The following is a 21648-nucleotide window of genomic DNA, read 5'->3' on the forward strand; positions in this document are numbered from 1 at the left end:
ATTATTATAATACCTGTATCAAGATAATCGTTTATTATCCATGCTATAATTGTATTGAATGAAGACTCATTTACATGTGTGGATACATAGACAAAACACCGTCCCTAGCAAGCCTCTAGTTGGCTAGCCAGTTGATCAAAGATAGTCAGTGTCTTCTGATTATGAACAAGGTGTTGTTGCTTGATAACTGGATCACGTCATTAGGAGAATCACGTGATGGACTAGACCCAAACTAATAGACGTAGCATGTTGATCGTGTCATTTTATTGCTACTGTTTTCTGCGTGTCAAGTATTTATTCCTATGACCATGAGATCATATGACCATGAGTGCTTTGTGTGTATCAAACGTCGCAACGTAACTGGGTGACTATAAAGATGCTCTACAGGTATCTCCGAAGGTGTTAGTTGAGTTAGTATGGATCAAGACTGGGATTTGTCACTCCGTGTGACGGAGAGGTATCTCGGGGCCCACTCTATAATACACCATCACACACAAGCCTTGCAAGCAAAGTGACTTAGTGTAAGTTGCGGGATCTTGTATTACGGAACGAGTAAAGAGACTTGCCGGTAAACGAGATTGAAATAGGTATGCGGATACTGACGATCGAATCTCGGGCAAGTAACATACCGAAGGACAAAGGGAATGATATACGGGATTATATGAATACTTGGCACTGAGGTTCAAACGATAAGATCTTCGTAGAATATGTAGGATCCAATATGGGCATCCAGGTCCCGCTATTGGATATTGACCGAGGAGTCTCTCGGGTCATGTCTACATAGTTCTCGAACCCGCAGGGTTTGCACACTTAAGGTTCGACGTTGTTTTATGCGTATTTGAGTTATATGGTTGGTTACCGAATGTTGTTCGGAGTCCCGGATGAGATCACGGACGTCACGAGGGTTTTCGGAATGGTCCGGAAGCGAAGATTGATATATAGGATGACCTCATTTGATTACCGGAAGGTTTTCGGAGTTACCGGGAATGTACCGGGAATGACGAATGGGTTCCGAGAGTTCACCGGGGGGGCAACCCACCCCGGGGAAGCCCATAGGCCTTAAGGGTGGCGCACCAGCCCTTAGTGGGCTGGTGGGACAGCCCAAAAGGGCCCTATGCGCCATACAAAGGAAAATCAAAGAGAAAGAAAAAAAAAGGGAGGTGGGAAGGAAGGGAAGGACTCCCACCCACCAAACCAAGTCCAACTCGGTTTGGGGGGGAGCCTTCCCCCTTGGACTCGGCCGACCCCCTTGGGGCTCCTTGAGCCCCAAGGCAAGGTCTCCTCCCTCCCACCTATATATACGGAGGTATTGGGGCTGATTTGAGACGACTTTTCCACGGCAGCCCGACCACATACCTCCACGGTTTTTCCTCTAGATCGCGTTTCTGCGGAGCTCGGGCGGAGCCCTGCTGAGACAAGGTCATCACCAACCTCCGGAGCGCCGTCACGCTGCCGAAGAACTCTTCTACCTCTCCGTCTCTCTTGTTGGATCAAGAAGGCCGAGATCATCGTCGAGCTGTACGTGTGCTAAACGCGGAGGTGCCGTCCGTTCGGTACTAGATCGTGGGACTGATCGCGGGATTGTTCGTGGGGCGGATCGAGGGACGTGAGGACGTTCCACTACATCAACCGCGTTCACTAACGCTTCTGTTGTATGATCTACAAGGGTACGTAGATCACTCATCCCCTCTCGTAGATGGACATCACCATGATAGGTCTTCGTGCGCGTAGGAAAATTTTTGTTTCCCATGCGACGTTCCCCAACAAGGAGTTAGTCATGAGATGTTGTATTATGACACTAGTAAAGAGACTTGTCGGTAATGAGTTTGAAGTAGGTATGGAAATACCAACGATCGAATCTCGGACAAGTAACATACTGAAGGACAAAGGGGACAACATACATGATTAACTATATCCTTGACACAGAGGTTCAACCGATAAAGATCTTCATAGAATATGTAGGAGTCAATATGGGGATCCAGGTCCCACTATTAGTTATTGACGGAGAGTGTCTCATGTCATGTGTGCATAGTTCTCTAACCCGCGGGGTCTGCACACTTAAGGTTCGGTGACGTTTCGGTATAGTTGAATATTGTTGTGTGTAACCGAAGGTTGTTTGGAGTCCCGGATGAGATCCCTGATGTCACAAGGGTTTTCGTAATGGTCTGGAAACGGAGATTGGTATACAGGAATGTTGCATTTGGCTTCCGGAAAGATTTCGGGCATTACCGGTAAAGTACCGGGAGTAACGAATGGGTTTTGGGGTTTTACCGGGAGGGGCCACTCACCCGGGAGAAGATATAATAGGCCTATAGGTCGCGCTCCAGCCCTTAGTGGAATGGTGAGGCCAACCCAATAACCTATTTCGTCTAAAGAAAAATAAAAAGGAAAAAAGGAAGGAGGTGGACAAGTGGGGAAGGAGTCCTCCACCAAACCGAATTGGAGGAGGACTCCTCCCTCTTGGTTCGGCCGAACCCTCCTACTTTGAATAAGAGGCAAGGCAACCCTCCCTCTTGTTCCACCTATATATAGTGGAGGTTTTAGAGGCTTTTTGCACCCAAGCCATAGTGCAGCCCTCTCTCCCTCCACCACTTCGTGACACCCCGTAGCTAGTTCGGTACGGCAAGGCAAAGCCCTGTTGGAGTAACTCCACCACCATCACCTCCATGTTGTCATACTGTCGGAGAATTCAGCTACCTCTCCGCCCCTCTCGCTGGATCAAGAAGGCGGTGATTGTCATCGAGCTATACGTTTGCTAAACACGGAGGTGTCGTCCATTCGGCACTAGATCGGGATGGATCGTGATGGGATCGCGACACGGATCGTGATGAGATCTTGGGACGGGCTGCGATTTGGATCGGGGAGACGTTCCACTACATCAACCGTGTTATATATGCTCCTGCTTAGCGATCTACAAGGGTATGTAGATTAACTCTCCCCTCTCGTAGATGATCATCACCATGGATAGGTATTGCGTGTGCGTAGGAAAATTTTTGTTTCCCATGCAACGTTCGCCAACAGTGGCATCATGAGCTAGGTTCATGCGTAGATGATATCTCGAGTAGAACATAAAAGAGTTTGCGGGCGTTGATGTTCAATTTTCATCCCTCCTTAGTCTTTTCTTGATTCAGCGGTATTGTTGGATTGAAGCGGCCCGGACCGACATTACTCATACGCTTACAAGAGACCGGTTTCATCGACTAACATGCAACTTGTTGCATAAAGATGACTCGCGGGTGTCTATTTCTTCAACTTTATTTCAATCGGGTTTGACCGAGGCAGTCCTTGGAGAGGGTTAGGTAGCAATTTGCATATCACCATTGTGGTTTTGCGTAAGTAAGATGCGATCATACTAGATACCCATAGCAGCCACGTAAAATTTGCAACAACAAATTAGAGGACTTCTAACTTGTTTTTGCAGGGTATGCATATGATGTGATATGGCCAGTGACATGATATGATATATTGGATGTATGAGATGATCATGTTTTAGTAGTTAAATTTCGACTTGCACGTCGATGCTACGGCAACCGGCAGGAGCCATAGGGTTGTCTTCAGTAATTTTGCGCTTGGAGATGCTTTGCTTTATCGCTAGTAGTAGCTTTAGTAGTAACATCATAGTTAGCGCGACAACCTTGATGGCAGCATGATGGTAGAGATCATGGTGTGGCGCTGGTGACGATGGAGATCAAGAAGCACAAGTTCATGGCCATATCATGTCACTTATGATTTGCATGTGATGTTAATCCTTTTCTGCACCTTATTTTGCTTAGAACGGCGGTTGCATTATAAGGTGATCTCGCACTAAAATTTCAAGATAAAATCATGCTCTCCCAGATTGCGCACCATTGCGATAGTTCCTCGTTTCGAGACACCACGTGATGATCGGGTGTGATAGACTCAACGTTCACATACAACAAGTGCAAAACAGTTGCATACGCAGAACACTCGGGTTAAATTTGACGAGCCTAGCATGTACAGAATTGGCCTTGGAACACAAGAGACGGAAAGGTCGGGCATGTGTCATATAGTAGATATGATCAACATGGATATGTTCACCACTGAAGCTAAACTCAACTCATGTGATGATCGGACTTGAGTTAGTGAATTTGGATCATGCAACACTCGAATCACCAGAGGGATGTCAATTTGAGTGGGAGTTCTTAAGTAATATGATTAATTGAATTGATTATCATGAACATAGTCAAAAGGTATTTGCAAATTATGTTGTAGCTTGCGTTGTAGCTCCACCATTTTTGATATGTTCCTAGAGAAAATTTAGTTGAAGGATGAGAGTAGCAATTATGCGGACTAGGTTCGTAAACTAAGGATTGTCCTCATTGATGCACAGAAGGCTTGTGTCCTTAATGCACCGCTAGGTGTGCTAAACCCCGAGCGTCATCTGTAGATGTTGCGAACATCTGACATACACGTTTTTGATGACTACATGATAGTTCAATGCATAATGCTTAAATGGCTTAGAATTGAGGTGCAAAAGACATTTCAAACATCACGGGGCATACGAGATGTTGCAAGAGATGAGATTGGGATTTTAGGCTCATCCCCGTGTTGAGAGGTATGAGACCTCTGACAAGATTCTTTCTCTACAAAGGAAGGGAGAAAAGCTCAATCGTTGAGCATGTGCTCAAATTTTCTGAGTACTACAATCGCTTCAATTGAGTGGGAGTTGATCTTCCACATAAGATAGTGATTGACTGTGACATCCCTGGATTAGGCTACAGTAATCCCCGTAATTAAACTACGGTAAACCTATGCAAAGGATGCCACGTCACCGTGTTTCCTATCATTGATCTCGCGATTGTTTGAGTCAGTTCAAATTTAAGACTTAAGTTTAAAATCAAACGAGAAAAGTTATAGGGTTGAAATAAAAATGTCGAGGGAGTTACATAAAAATTCCCTAATGAATTATATAAGTGAATCGGGCTTCTTAAGATTTATTTCAATAACCATATAATTAAAACAGAAAGCTATATATATGTAAATATATATATATAACAGAAAAAAAGAAAGTATCAAAAAAAAGTGGTAAGAGAATAATAATAATAAAAGATAAATAATGAAAGAAAAAGAAACAACAAAAAAAACAAAAAAAGGAGACCAACCCCCCCCCCCCCCCCCCGTGGCCTAGCTCGGCATGGTGGCCTAGTTGGCCGACACCCACCGGCCCAACACGGGGGCCGAACCCCAGCGACCCCTGGCTCCCCTCGGCTCCCCATCCCCCCTGCCCGCCGCCAGGGGCTCCCTCCGTCGAGCCCCCCCCCCCCACACGATCCCAGCCTCCATCCACGCGATCGTCAACCCAGCCCCAGATCCCGCAGACCCTCCCCCCCCCCCCCACACACACTCCCGTCGGTCTCCCACCCGAGACGGAGCCCCTGCTCGCCCTGCTCTCGATCTGGTTCCCCCACCTACCGCTAACCTCCTCTCTCCCTCAGATCCACCCGAGCCTTCTCCCTCCTCTCGATCCCCCACCGGCAGTAGCCCCCCATCGCTCCCTCGTCCTCCCTAGAGGCCAACCGAGTTCTTCCCCACCGAAGCCCCTGCGACCCACCAACCCCTCGGCTCCTCTCTCTCCCGTATCCCCCTCCCGATCCCCGCCGACAACACCTATCAGGTCCGGCCGAGGCCTCCCCGAGGTCCCTCTCGCCGGCCTCACCCACTCCGGCGGCTCCATCCCCGGGGGCCCCTCCCCACCGGGGGCCCTCTCGAAGACCCTCCGGCCGGCTGCCTCTCCGACGACCGTCCTCACCGGAACCGTGCCATCACCGTCGTCACCTCCGCCTCACGAGAACTCCGGCTTCACCGGACCCTCTCGTCAACGTCGGTGAGCCCCTCCTCGGGCTCCTCCCACCATCTCCTTCCTCGCGTCGTCCCGGTTCCGTTCCGGCAAACGGCACTCCGATCCAACGCCGTTAGGTTCGTGTAGGAGTTCGTGGAGATGTAGCTCTCTCTCCGTGAAGTTCTCTGTGTTAACTAACAAAGAGGTGGGAGATGTGAGATGTGAGAAAAGGAAATAAAAATAAATGTTGTATTGGGAATGTATGTATGTATAACAACGTCGTACGTATTTTATATGTATGAGATGCACGATGTATGTATTTGCGTATATAGGTGTATGGAGAATATGTTATTTGTTTGTATATGTATGTGTGAGTAAAAATGTGTATTTGGCCTAAAGCCACTTACCGATGGGGCCAACGCACCCCGCTGTCTATGACAGGGAGGCCCCACACCCTCTCTTTAAGTTAGGTGAAAATATAAATATAAATATAAAAATAATGTTTTTATTGAATAAATAAATAGATATATTAGTTAATTAATTAATTGGATAATTAGAATAATTAGAGTATGACACGTGGGTCCCCCACTAAATTAATCTGATTAAGTAATATTTAATCTTAATTAAAACTTGTGCCTATGACGTTCGGGACCCACTAGTCAGTTGACCAGTCAACTGCTGATGTCAGCATGACATCATGCTGATGTCACAATGGCATTTTATTAAATTATTTAAATCTGTTTTTTAATTCCTAATTATTGAATAAAACTTTAAAAATTAATATAAAATAATCCGTAAGTCAGATCAAAATATTTTCAACATGAAAGTTGATCAGCAGAACGAGGCGAACCTCGATACACGATCCATTCGTCTGTCACGCGTCCCTAGCATAGCAAACATAGAACATTTCCATCATTTCTAGTATGACCGGTAGTAGCCCGAGACCCGGAAAATATCGCCGGATATTCTTCCGACCCGTCTATGACGGATGTTGCTGCGTTAGCTCATGTCTAGCCTGCATCTTACCATGTCATGCTTTGTGTTGCACCGTTGCTATTATTTATTGTTTCTTCCCCCTCTTCTTACCGGTAGACCCCGAGACTGACGCTGCTGCCGGGTACATCTACGACCTTGCCGATCAGTCCTTTGCCGCAGAGCAGCAAGGCAAGCAAACCCCCTTGATCATTCCTATATCGCCTATGTCTTTCTTCCTACTGCTTGCATTAGTATTTTGCTACCGTTGTAGTTAGCTCCTATATCTGATGCATAGCCTGTTTTTGATGAACTGCTACTTTCAATCCTGTACCTTTAATATGCTTAGTATAGGTGGAGCAGTCATCCCCTCTGACCCCGTAGTTCAGTTGCCCCGCTTGTTTTCAAATCTCGATCTGTGATCGACGAGCCAGACCCGACACAACACATACACCCCTTAGTTGTACGACGCTATAGAGATACTATCGGGTACCGAGGGTGACACCTCGCTAAGTACTCCTGATGATATCTCTATAGTATAGCTAGTCGGTTGTGGTTATCGAGGGTGATTCCTCTTTCACCATTCCCGACGATGCCCCTGTCGTGCAACCCCTCAAGTGTGGGACCCCCGAGGGTGATTCCTCTAAGCCCACCTTGACGGGTACATCGTTCGGAATCCAACGAGGGTGATACCTCGGATTCCCCCCCCCCCCCGATGTTACAACCACACAGTTACTTGACCATGTTACTGGGATCTTTGGTGATTAGTTGTAAGACGGGTGGATTCCCGTGAGACTGTGTTGATAGCATAATTAAAATGTTAATGGATTTGGGTATTTGATCTGGGTTGGTCGGAGACCTTTTCGCACTAATCGGCTACGCGGGAAGAATTATGGGTACTCGGCGTTGCGGTATCAGCCGAAGCTTTTCAGATGTCAGCAAATGTAGCGGCGCGCGCCCGAGTGGTCCCAAGATGCATCGCTCTTGTGATTAAGGGATGCTAGGACTGACGTAGGCCTCCCATACCACGTGCAGGAGCACGAAGGGGAACTGGGCCCACGAACCCTTTGTGCTTAGGAGTTAGACCGGCGGGCTGGCCTCTCTGATTAGTCTTAGGTGGGGCTGCGACGTGTCGATATTTCGAGGCCGGGCAGGACCCAGAAAAGTATGTCCGACCAGAGTGTTATCGAGCGTGACGGGACATGTGGTGCACCCCTGCAGGGATGAAAATTAACTATTCGGATAGCCGTGTCCACGGTTACAGGACGACTTGGAGTTGTGCCCCGATCTTATACAACTACAATTGTTACTTAACTGGAATTAGTTTGCCTCGGGATTGCTTCCTCGCAGGGAGTCGAGGGAGGATCTTTAGGCGTGTCCTCACTTTAATATTGCTGCAACAATATGACTATTAATGTTTTACCCTGTCTACTCTCATCTATTGTTGCAAGACCCTGAAGATGCTAGTCTTTGATAGGACTAGGCCTTCTCTCTCTATTCTCGCATTGCTGCAGTCAGTCCACATATAACCCCCTTCTTTGATACTGATGCATATTTAGAATAGTTCCGATGTAAGACTTGCGAGTACTTTGGATGAGTACTCACCGCTGCTTTGCTCCCCCCTTGTCCCCTTGATTCGTTTGCTGCGACCAGATGATGGAGCCCAGGAGATGGAGGTCCCAGCCGACGACGACTGCTACCCCGACGGTGCCTACTGCTTTGTGGAGGCCGCTGATGATCAGGAGTAGTTAGGAGGTTCCCAGGCAGGAGGCCTCGCCTCGTTCGATCGTTGTATCTTTTGTGCTAGCCTTCTCTAAGGCACCCCATGTTTTATGTCTGTACTCAGATTTTGTTGCTTCCGCTGACTCGTGTGTTTATCGAGCTTTCGTATTCTAGCCCTCGAGGCCCCAGGCTTGTAATATGAAGCTGATGTTATTTTATTTGTGTCTAGAGTTGTGTTGTGATATCTTCCCGTGAGTCCTTGGGTTTGATCGTACGCATTTCTGTGTTTGATTAGCTACGATTAAATCGTGGGCGTCACAAGTTGGTATCAGAGCCGACTGCCTGTAGGTAGCCCCCTTTCTAACTCCTTGGCCGAAGTTGAGTCTAGTGTTTGAAAAACTTTACTAACACTGATGTTGTGGCTTACGGGCCCATATCTCAATTGGGTGGTATTAGCGTCTTTTACTCCCTTCCTATACTCTGGGTTCTACTATCTCTTCTCTTTCAGGATAAAGATTTTGCTAACTCTAACATTAGGTTCTCGTAAATATTTCCTCCCGGAGAGCCCAGTATCCGAGAGGATGGCTCTATCCCTTAGAAGAACTGCAGTTACTATTCGATGTTCTCTTGAGCTGTTGTGCTCATTGCTTCTGCAATTTTCCCTTCCTTCGTCAACCACTACGAATGACTACATACAAATGACGTTCATACTTTCTTCTCCAATTGCTCTTGTTTTACGAGAAGCAACGAATTATCTTATCGGGGATTCTTCCATCATCAGTTGTCATGGGTTTCGAAAGTTCTTCGACTTATTATTCGGTCTTCCGAAATCCTCCGTAGCCTAATGTTCATGACCTTTCTCACCTGCTTGCATTATGGTTAAATCCATATGACTACTCGCATTCATTAAAATTCCTTGTGCATTTTCCTGTGATCTTATTGATTCTACCTTTGGGTGAATGCACACAATCATCTGTTGATACTCATGAATTATCTTTTGGCTCAGACGTCCTTCCAAACGGAGCGGGTTCTCGACAAATCAACTTTGGTTGGCTGTCCATCTAAGTCCATTCAACTTACTCGTATTTGACCAAAGCATCTGTTTATGATACACCAATCTGGAAATCTTAATTCCTTTGGTAGTTAAGTATCGATATTTTTCAGATGTTCTATAATCCGATGACTTGCGTTTTACCCCCTATGATTGAGTACCGATACTCACATCAGATCATTTGTGGATTGCCAGACTCATTTGAGTTATTATCCGACGACATCCTTTGCTTTCAAAAATTCTTGTGATTGTTTCCCCTGACACATGATGCCATTGGTAAATTGTGTCTTCTCCCTTTGATAAGTTGTACCATACGATTTGTCAGCCAAGCCCTTCAAGCATGTGTTATTTACTCTTGAAGTTTGTGGTATATGTTCCTAAGATGCCCCAATGGGTTGAACCTGTGCCTTCCTAAATCATTATGACCCGAAGAGTTTTCACGAGTCTTACTCTTCTGGTGTTATGCCGGATATTGTTTCAAAGCTACAACCCGATCAAAGGCGAGAGGAGTAAATGGCAGGTGATGCATTGATGAAGTGGGAGTCGACCTTGAACTTTGTGTTCATGCCCATGGAAACGACGTTGATCCTATCATACAAACTCCTCGTAACAATAATCAATAATTCTATGATTTGATCTGGTATCTGTCATTTGGTACCTTGCAATCGTGGTTCCGACCATGTTATCCTACCCTGATTTTATTCTCAGACGAGTTAAAGTACTTGTCTTCTTCAGATCAATACATCGGTCCGAGCTTTAATGTTGATCGACCCCCGAGTATTATCCCTTGTAGCTCGAGGATATCGCGGAGCTATGAAACTTCTTGTGAGCTCCTCATCAACTATGATATTTTCCTTAATTCCAATTGCCTCGTGTTTGAGTTGTTGGCCACGCGAGTACATCGATAACTGAATCGAGTATGCATTGCGATTCAACAACTTTTATCAATCTTCCTTGTTTATGAGTTTGTACTCGATCATGTCATTCCAAGTTGTTAAGCTTACAGCAATCTTTCAACACCATGTTTGTTGTCTTAAAAGGCGATCTCAATTCTAAGATAGCAGTCTTATCTGTGATTCCGACAACCTCTTGCTTCATCATTCCATTGCTTGTTGTCGTCGCCGATCATTTACATCTTCGTGAAGCTTCTCGACAAAGGTGTCGTGATCATCATCAGCATCCTGAGCTCTTGCAGGGTATCGACAGAATGCATGATGAGAAATACCATCCTTGCCCCGCGATAATATGTGTTATCGTCGACAACCTTCTTGCCTTCCCCCCTACACGAACATGTTTGTGTTTTGTGTTGTCCTTTGTGTTCCTCACTATACAGCTTATGTTATCTTCTACCTTGGAGTATTAATATCTGGTATGTCAAGAATGTCGTGACGAATGCACACGTCTTAAGAATTCTTTATATAATAATACTTCTCGCCATCATCATTCATCTATTGGTCCTGTGATGTTACAAACCGGAATATCAACAGGTGAACTCTGATGTGTGATCCCAATACTTCTGGCAACCCTATTGCCTTGAGGTTAACAACTAATTATTCCATTCTTGGAGTATTGGTTGTTGACTCACCATTCCAGCATTGGTCGTGCTACTCATTCCGTATTTTTGAGTGCACCCTTCGGCCAATGTTTAATTGTTGATGTTCCCTCGAGCATACGACATTATACCATTTGATTTGACAAATACTACCTCCTTGATATTATAACTTTGGAAATTCATCCCTATCAAAATGTTGAGGGATTGATGCTGAGCAGATCGACCACACCCTCAACATATTCATGGTTCACGATGAAGCCCTTGAAAGGTTTATCTTTCTGCCTAGCTTGTGAAGAATATGTTTGATAGAAGAAGTGTATTTCCCCAAAGTTCACGTGCAATCTTTCCGCCGTGCATATGTGAAAGTTTTGTTTCGCTTCCTCTTGGGAAATACCAAATCATTCATGCATGTGCGAAGTGTTATATGTTATGAAGATTTGTTATCTTCACTTCATATAACTTTCTCTTAGCACGCCAAGCCACTGACTGATTTGATCAAGGAAAAGAAGTTCTTTCATAAGAGCTAATCCAGACTTACACATGGAACCTTGTCATCCTCGATGATGGTTCCCAAAATGAGAACCCAGTTGCCTTTTGAGATAAGAATTTCACGTGGGCAGGAATGTCTTGACATGGTGTTCATATGTCTTACAATAGAACTCATGATTCAAGGGTTGCTTGTGTAGCTCATATCATGAGAATCTCGCATCTTCATTTTCTTCTCAGGCATCTTGGGTCTGAGGTGTCCCGACACCAATGAGATCTGAATCTCAGGCAGATATGATGGTTGGAACATTTCCCCCATAATTATAACTTTGGTCTTTATGTAACCGGTACGATGATGTCTTGTCTGGCACACCGGACCGAAGGACCTATTGTTATAAATTCTCCCATATGTAAGATTCGCCATCCTTTCGTGCGGAAACTATTTGACTTATTTCATAAGTTGACCCTCATGAATCCTTTTTGTGTACCCATTGGTCCGACCTTTATCTGGTGACCATGTCGATGCTACCCCGAAGCACGGATGTGGTACTTCAAATTTCAGCAGGAACATTGAAGTGCAATGCTAAATTTTTCCTGATCATTTATCCAGACCACGTGGTACGGGTAAACATCTTGATTCTTCTTGCCTCTTTATCAAAATGGTTATGTACTTGATGACCTATCATGTATACCATACTCTATGTTTACCTCGGGAATGGTATACTTTAATACCTATGTGTGTGGACACATTTTCCTTCCTATTGGCCTGTTTGACCTTTCCTGTGGCATAACTTATCTAAGCGATGTTAATTCCCTGCTTAGGTAAAATTCTCGGTATACGACTCTGTTAGTAAGATCCTGTTACTATTGTGGATAACATTCCGGTAGCCGCCGGTGGATGAGAACTTTTCCTATTAGTCCGCCTCGTTTCGACGAGCAGGAAAATGGTTCTATTCGTCCCCCGCACTTGGTACTGACGTTGTTGCCAACATAACTGACAGGTTATCCTCTAACATGTCTTGATACCAAGACCGTATAATATGTCACCCTTTACCTACTCCCGGCCCACATGGTGGACCCATAACCCAAAGTTCCACAGGATTGAAACCTGACTCTCATGTACATCTTTAACTCCAAAGTATTTTGTGCACATGGCTTCATATGAAATTCCAGAGCCATCGTTCAATGGACCAATCACTCTTCGGTCCGTATGATTTCCAACATATCGAAGATCAAGTCTGCATTATTCATGAGTGTCTGAAGGCTGCGCAGTCTCATCAGAAGAGTCAGTATGACCGTCATCATCAAGATATGGTCTATCAACCTGGCGAAAAGGCTTATCTTCGTGTCACACCAATGAGAGGTGCACACCGTTTCGGGATCAAGAGAAAATCAACCCCTCACTATATTGGTCCTTTCATTATTCTTGAAAGGCGTGGAAGAGTGGCTTATCAGTTGGAACTGCCGGCGAACCTTTCTCACGTTCACGATGTCTTCCCTGTTTCTCAGCTCCATCGCTGCTTCAAGGATCCTATTCGAGTAGTGGATCATGGTATGCTTGAGCTGCAACAAGACCTCTCTTATAAAGAGCAACCGGTCCGCATTCTCGACCAAGGTGAACGTAAGACATGTTGCAAAGTCACCAAGTTCCTTAAAGTGCAGTGGTCAAATCACTCTGAAGATGAAACCACTTGGGAACGCGACGATCATCTTCGTGATGAATACCCCAGGCTTTTTCCCTCTACGTCTTAATTCTCGGGACGAGAATTCTTGTCAGTAGGGGAGAGTTGTGACATCCCCGGATTACGCTACAGTAATCCCCGTAATTGAACTACGGTAAACCTATGCAAAGGATGCCACGTCACCGTGTTTCCTATCATTGATCTCGCGATTGTTTGAGTTAGTTCAAATTTAAGACTTAAGTTTAGAATCAAACGAGAAAAGTTATAGGGTTGAAATAAAAATGTCGGGGTGTTATATAAAAATTCCCTAATGAATTATATAACTGAATCGGGCTTCTTAAGATTTATTTCAATAACCATATAATTAAAACAGAAAGCTATATATATTTATATATATATATAATAGAATAAAAGAAAGTATAAAAAAATAAGTGGTAAGATAATAATAATAATAATAATAATAATGAAAGAAAAAGAAACAACAAAAAAAGGAGACCAACCCCCCCCCCCCCCCCCCCGTGGCCCAGCTCGGCGTGGTGGCCCAGTTGGCCGACACCCACCGGCCCAACAGGGGGGCCGAACCCTAGCGACCCCCGTGGCTCCCCTCGGCTCCCCATCCCCCCTGCCCGCCGCCACGGGCTCCCTCCATCGAGCCCCACCCCCCCCCCCCCCCCCCACGATCCCAGCCTCCATCCACGCGACCGTCAACCCAGCCCCAGATCCCGCATACCCTCCCCCCCACACACACTCCCGTCGGTCTCCCACCCGAGATCGAGCCCCTGCTCGCCCTGCTCTCGATCTGGTTCCCCCACCTACCGCTAACCTCCTCTCTCCCTCAGATCCACCCGAGCCTTCTCCCTCCTCCCGATCCCCCACCGGCAGCAGCCCCCCATCGCTCCCTCGTCCTCCCTAGAGGCCAGCCGAGTTCTTCCCCACCGAAGCCCCTGCAACCCACGAACCCCTCGGCTCCTCTATCTCCCCTATCTCCCCTCCCGATCCCCGCCGACAACACCTATCAGGTCCGGCCGAGGCCTCCCCGAGGTCCCTCTCGTCGGCCTCACCCACTCCGGCGGCTCCATCCCCGGGGGCCCCTCCTCACCGGGGCCCCTCTAGGCGACCCTCCGGCCGGCTGCCTCTCCGGCGACCGTCCTCACCGGAACCGCGCCATCACCTCCGTCACCTTCGCCTCACGAGAACTCTGGCTTCACCGGGCCCTCTCATCAACGTTGGTGAGCCCCTCCTCGGGCTCCTCCCACCATCTCCTTCCTCGCGTCGTCCCGGTTCCGTTCCGGCAGACGGCACTCCGATCCGACGCCGTTGGGTTCATGTAGGAGTTCGTGGAGATGTAGCTCTCTCTCTGTGAAGTTTTCTGTGTTAACAAAGTGGTGGGAGATGTGAGATGTGAGAAAAGGAAATAAAAATAAATGTTGTATTGCGAATGTATGTATGTATAACAACGTCGTACATATTTTATATGTATGAGATGCACGATGTATGTATTTGCGTATATAGGTGTATGGATAATATGTTATTTGTTTGTATATGTATCTATGAGTAAAAATGTGTATTTGGCCTAAAGCCACTTACCGATGGGGCCAACGCACCCCGCTGTCTATGACAAGGAGGCCCCACACCGTCTCTTTAAGTTAGGTGAAAATATAAATATAAATATAAAAATAATGTTTTTATTGAATAAATAAATAGATATATTAGTTAATTAATTAATTGGATAATTAGAATAATTAGAGTATGACACGTGGGTCCCCCACTAAATTAATCTCATTAAGTAATATTTATTCTTAATCAAAACTTGTGCCTATTACGTTCGGGACCCACTAGCTAGTTGACGAGTCAACTGCTGATGTCAGCATGACATCATGCTGATGTCACAATGGCATTTTATTAAATTATTTAAATCTGTTTTTTAATTCCTAATTATCGAATAAAACTTTAAAATTTAATATAAAACAATCTGTAAGTCAGATCAAAATATTTTTAACATGAAAGTTGATCAGCAGAACGAGACGAACCTCGATACACGGTCCATTCGTCTGTCACGCGTCCCTAGCATAGCAAACATGGAACATTTCCATCGTTTCCACTATGACCGGTAGTAGCCCGAGACCCGGAAAATATCGTCAGATATTCTTCCGACCCGTCTATGATGGATGTTGCTGTGTTAGCTCATGTCTAGCCTGCATCTTGCCATGTCATGCTTTGTGTTGCACTGTTGCTATTATTTATTGTTTCTTCCCCCTCTTCTTACCGGTAGACCTCGAGACTGACGCTGCTGCTAGGTACATCTACGACCCTGCCGATCAGTCCTTTGCCGCAGAGCAGCAAGGCAAGCAAACCCCCTTGATCATTCCTATATCGCCTATGTCTTTCTTCCTACTGCTTGCATTAGTATTTTGCTACTGTTGTAGTTAGCTCCTATATCTCATGCATAGCCTGCTTTTGATGAACTGCTACTTTCAGTCGTGTACCTTTAATATGCTTAGTATAGGTGGAGCAGTCATCCCCTCTGACCCCGTAGTTCAGTTGCCCCGCTTATTTTCAAATCTCAATCTGTGATCGACGCGACAGACCCGGCACATCACATACACCCCCTTAGTTGTACGACGCTATAGAGATACTATCGGGTACCGAGGGTGACACCTCGCTAAGTACTCCTGATGACATCTCTGTAGTATAGCTAGTCGGTTGTGGTTATCGAGAGTGATTCCTCTTTCACCATTCCCGACAATGCCCCTGTCGTGCAACCCCTCAAGTGTGGGACCCCCGAGGGTGATTCCTCTAAGCCCACCTTGATGGGTACATCGTTCGGAATCCAACGAGGGTGATACCTCGGATTCCCCCCGATGTTACAACCACACAGTTACTTGACCATGTTAATGGGATCTTTGGTGATTAGTTGTAAGACGGGTGGATTCCCGTGAGACTGTGTTGATGGCCTAATTAAAATGTTAATGGATTTGGGTATTTGATCTGGGTTGGTCGGAGACCTTTTCGCACTAACCGGCTACGCGGGAACAATTCTGGGTACTCGGCGTCGCGGTATCAGCCGAAGCTTTTCAGATGTAAGCAAATGTAGCGGCGCGCGCCCGAGTGGTCCCGAGATGCATCGCTCTTGTGATTAAGGGTTGCTAGGACTGACGTCGGCCGCCCACGCCACATGCAGGAGCGCGAAGGGGAACTGGGCCCACGAACCCTTTGTGCTTAGGAGTTAGACCGGCGGGCTAGCCTCTCTGATTAGTCTTAGGTGGGGCTACGACGTGTCGATATTCCGAGGTCGGGCAGGACCCAGAAAAGTATGTCCGACCAGAGTGTTATCGAGCGTGACGGGACATGTGGTGCACCCCTGCAGGGATGAAAATTAACTATCCGGATAGCCGTGTCCACGGTTACAGGACGACTTGGAGTTGTGCCCCGATCTTATACAACTACAATTGTTACTTAACTGGAATTAGTTTGCCTCGGGATTGCTTCCTCGCAGGGGGTCGAGGGAGGATCTTTAGGCATGACCTCAATTTAATATTGCTGCAACAATATGACTATTAATGTTTTACCGTGTCTACTCTCATCTATTGCTGCAAGACCCCGAAGATGCTAGTATTTGATAGGACTAGGCCTTCTCTCTCTATTCTCGCATTGCTGCAGTCAGTCCACATATAACCCCCTTATTTGATATTGATGCATATTTAGAATAGTTCTGATGTAAGACTTGCGAGTACTTTGGATGAGTACTCACCGCTGCTTTGCTCCCCCCTTGTCCCCTTGATTCGTTTGCTGCGACCAGATGATGGAGCCCAGGAGATGGAGGTCCCAGCCGACGACGACTGCTACCCCGACGGTGCCTACTGCTTTGTGGAGGCCGCTGATGATCAGGAGTAGTTAGGAGGTTCCCAGGCAGGAGGCCTCGCCTCGTTTGATCGTTGTATCTTTTGTGCTAGCCTTCTCTAAGGCAACCCATGTTTTATGTCTGTACTCAGATTTTGTTTCTTCCGCTGACTCGTGTGTTTATCGAGCTTTCGTATTCTAGCCCTCGAGGCCCCTGGCTTGTAATATGAAGCTTATGTTATTTTATTTGTGTCTAGAGTTGTGTTGTGATATCTTCCCGTGAGTCCTTGGGTTTGATCGTACGCATTTCCGTGTTTGACTAGCGTACGATTAAATCGAGGGCGTCACATTGACCTAGTTCTCCAAAGTCACTGCCACTAAGCTACAGAGCTTCGTGATGAACTATAACATATCAGGGATAGAGATGATGATCCTTGAGCTATTCGCGATGTTTAACACCATGAACATAGAAATCAAGTAGGAGCATCAAGTGTTGATGGTTAGTAAAACTACTAGTTTCAAGAAGGGCAAGGGCAAGAAGGGATACTTCATGAAAGGAAAACCAGTTGCCGTTCTAGTGAAGAAACCCAAGTAAACCCAAAGCCAAGACTAAGTGCTTCTATTATGAGGGGAATGGTGACTGGAGCAGAACTACCCTAGTTACTTGGTAGATGAGAAGGCTGGCAAAGTCGACGAAAGTATATTCGATATACATGATATTGATGTGTACTTTACTAGTACTCCTAGTAGCACAAGAGTATTAGATGCTGGTGCGGTTGCTAAGTGCTAGTAACTCAAAATAAAAGCTATGGAATAAACGGATACTAGCAAGGGTGAGGTGATGATGTGTTTTGGAAGAAATTTCAAGGTTGATGTCATCAAACATCACAAGCTCCCTCTAGCTACCATCGGGGTTAGTGTTGAACCTAAATAAATGGTATTTGGTGTTTGCATTAAGAATGAACATGATTAGATCGTGTTTATTGCAATACGATTATTCATTTAAAGAGAATAAGGGTTATTATATTTGCTTGAATAAATACCTTCATGGTTTATTGAATCTCGATCGTAGTGATACACATGTTCATGATATTGATGCCAAAAGATACAAAGTAGTAATGATAGTACTAGTTACTTGTAACACTGCTGCTTGAGTCATATTGGTATCAAACGCATGAAGAAGCTCTATAGTGATGGATCTGTGGAATCACTCGTTTTTGAATCATTTGAGACATGTGAACCATGCCTATTGGTGTAAACGCATCAAGAAACTCCATGCAGATGGATCGTTTGGACTCACTTGATTTTGAATCACTTGAGACATGCAAATCATGCCACATGGGCAAGATGACTGAAGGCCTCGTTTTCAAGTGAGATGGAACAAGTAAGTAAGTTATTGGAAGTAATACATTTTGATGTATGCAGTCCAATGAGTGTTGAGGCACGAGTGGATATCGTTATGTTCTTACTTCACAGATGATTTGAGTAGATAATAGTATATATTTACTTGATGAAACACAAGTCTGAATTATTGAAAGGTTCAAGTAATTTCGGAGTGAAGTTGAAGATCGTCGTGACAAGAGGATAAAATGTCTACGATATTATCATAGAGATGAATATCTGAGTTGCGAGTTTGGTACACATTTAAGACAATGTGGAAATAGTTTCACAACGAATGCCACCTGGAACACCATGGTGTGTCTGAATGTCATAGCCGCGCCCTATTGGATATGGTGTATACTATGATGTCTCTTATCGAATTACCACTATAGTTTTTGGGTTAGGCATTAGAGACAACCGGATTGACTTTAAATAGGGTACCACGTAATTCCGTTGAGATGACACCATATGAACTATGGTTCTGAGAAACCTAAGCTGTCGTTTCTTAAAAGTTTGCGGCTGCGACGCTTATGTGAAAAAGTTTCAGTTTGATAAGCTCGAACCCAAAGCGGATAAATGCATCTTCATAGGATACCCAAAACAGTTGGGTATATCTCCTATCTCACATCCGAAAGCAAAGTGTTGTTTCCAGAAATGGGTCCTTTCTCGAGGAAAAGTTTCTCTTCAAATAATTGAGTGGGGGATGGTGGAAAATTGATGAGGTTAATGAACCGTCACTTCAACAAATGAGTAGCAGGGCGCACAAAGATGTCCGTGTGGTGCCTACACTAGTTGAAGTAGAAAGCTGATGATGGTGACTATGAAGCTTTGGATCAAGTTACTAACAAACCTCATAGGTCGACAAGGACATGTAATGCTCCAGAGTGGTACGGTAATCCTGTCTTGGAGGTCATGTTGCTGGACAACAATGAACCTATGAGCTATGGAGAAGCGACGGTGGGCCTGGATTCCGACGAATGGCTAGACTCGATGAAATCTGAGGTAGGATCCATGTATGAAATCAAAGTGTAGACTTTGGAAGAACTACTTGATGGTCGTAAGACTGCTAAGTACAAATGGATCCTTAAAAGGAAGACAAATGATGATGGTGAAAAGTCACCATTAAAAAAGCTCGACTTGTCGCAAAGATGTTTCCGACAAGTTCAAAGAGTTGACTATGATGAGACTTTCTCACTCATAGGGATGCTAAAAATATGTTGGAATTATGTTAGCAGTTCTTGCATTATTTATGAAATCTTGCAGATAGGATGTCAAAACATTGTTTCCTCGACGGTTTCCTTGAGGAAATGTTGTATGTGATACAACCAGAAGGTTTTGTCGATCCTAAAGGATGCTAACAAATATGCAAGCTCCATCGATCCTTCTAAGGACTAGAGTAAGCATCTCGGAGTTGGAATATGCGCTTTGATGAGATGATCAAATCTTTTGGATTTATACAAAGTTTATGAGAAACTTGTATTTCCAAGCAAGTGAGTGGGAGCACTATAGAATTTCTGATTAGTATATGTGGTTGACATATTTTTGATCGGAAATGATGTAGAATTTCTGGAAAGCATATAGGGTTGTTTGAAAAGTGTTTTCAAAGGAAAAACTGGATTGAGCTGCTTGAACATTGAGCATTGAGATCTATAGAGATAGATCAAAACTCTTAATAGAACTTTCAAACGAATACATATTGTGACAAGATTTTGAAGGAGTTCAAAATAGATCAGTCAAGGAAAGAGTTCTTGGCTATGTTATAAGGTGTGAGTATTGGGTAAAGACTCAAGACCCGACCACGACAGAAGAAAGAGAAAGGACGAAGGCCGTCCCCTATGCATTAGCCGTAGGCTCTATAGTATGCCAAGCTGTGTACCGCACCTGATGTGTGCCTTGCCATGAATCTATCAAGGGGTCCTAAAGTGATCCAGGAATGGATTACTGGACAACGGTCAAAAGTTATACTTAGTAACTAGTGGACTACATAATATTTTTCTCGATTATGGAGGTGATAAAAGAGTTCGTCATAAAGGGTTACGTCGATGCGAGCTTTAACACTAATCCGGATAACTCTGAGTAGTAAACTCGATTCGTATAGTGGAGCAGTAATTTGGAATAGTTCCAAATGGCGCATGGTAGCAGCATCTATATAATAACTTAGAGATTTGTAAATCACACACGTATCTGAAAGGTTCAGACCCGTTGACTAAAAACCTCTCTCACAAGCAAGACATGATCGAACCCTAGAGCTGTATGGGTCTTAGATTCATAACACTCACATATTGATGTGAACTAGATTATTGACTCTAGTGCAAGTGGGAGACTATTGGAAATATGCTCTGGAGGCAATAATTAATTGGTTATTATTATATTTCCTTGTCATGATAATCGTTTATTATCCATGCTAGAATTGTATTGATTGGAAACTCAAATACATGAGTGGATACATAGACAATACACTATCCATAGTGAGCCTCTAGTTGACTAGCTCGTTAATCAAAGATGGTCAAGGTTTCCTGGCCATAGACAAGTGTTTTCACTTGATAACAGGATCACATCATTAGGAGAATAATGTGATGGACAAGACCCAAACTATGAATATAGCATATGATCGTGTCAGTTTATTGCTACTGTTTTCTGCATGTCAATTTATTTGTTCCTATGACCATGAGATCATGCAACTCCCAGACACCGGAGGAATACCTTGTGTGTATCAAATGTCGCAACGTAACTGGGTGACTATAAAGGTGCTCTACAGGTATCTCCAAAGGTGTCTGTTGGGTCGGCATGGATCAAGACTGGGATTTGTCACTCCGTGTGATGGAGAGGTATCTCGGGGCCCATTCGGTAGTACAACATCACAACAAGCCTTGCAAGCAATGTGAATAAGGAGTTAGTCACGGGATCTTGTACTACGGAACGAGTAAATAGACTTACCATTAACGAGATTGAACTAGGTTTCGAAATACCGACGATCGAATCTCGGGAGAGTAACATACCGAAGGACAAAGGGAACAACATACGAGATTAACTGAATCCTTGACATAGAGGTTCAACCGATAAAGATCTTCGTAGAATACGTAGGAGCCAATATGGGCATCCAGGTCCCGCTATTGGTTATTGACTGGAGAGTGTCTCACGTCATGTGTGTATAGTTCTCGAA

This window comes from Hordeum vulgare, chromosome 1H, assembly GCF_904849725.1.
Source record: "Hordeum vulgare subsp. vulgare chromosome 1H, MorexV3_pseudomolecules_assembly, whole genome shotgun sequence".
In the NCBI taxonomy this organism is placed as follows: domain Eukaryota; kingdom Viridiplantae; phylum Streptophyta; class Magnoliopsida; order Poales; family Poaceae; genus Hordeum; species Hordeum vulgare.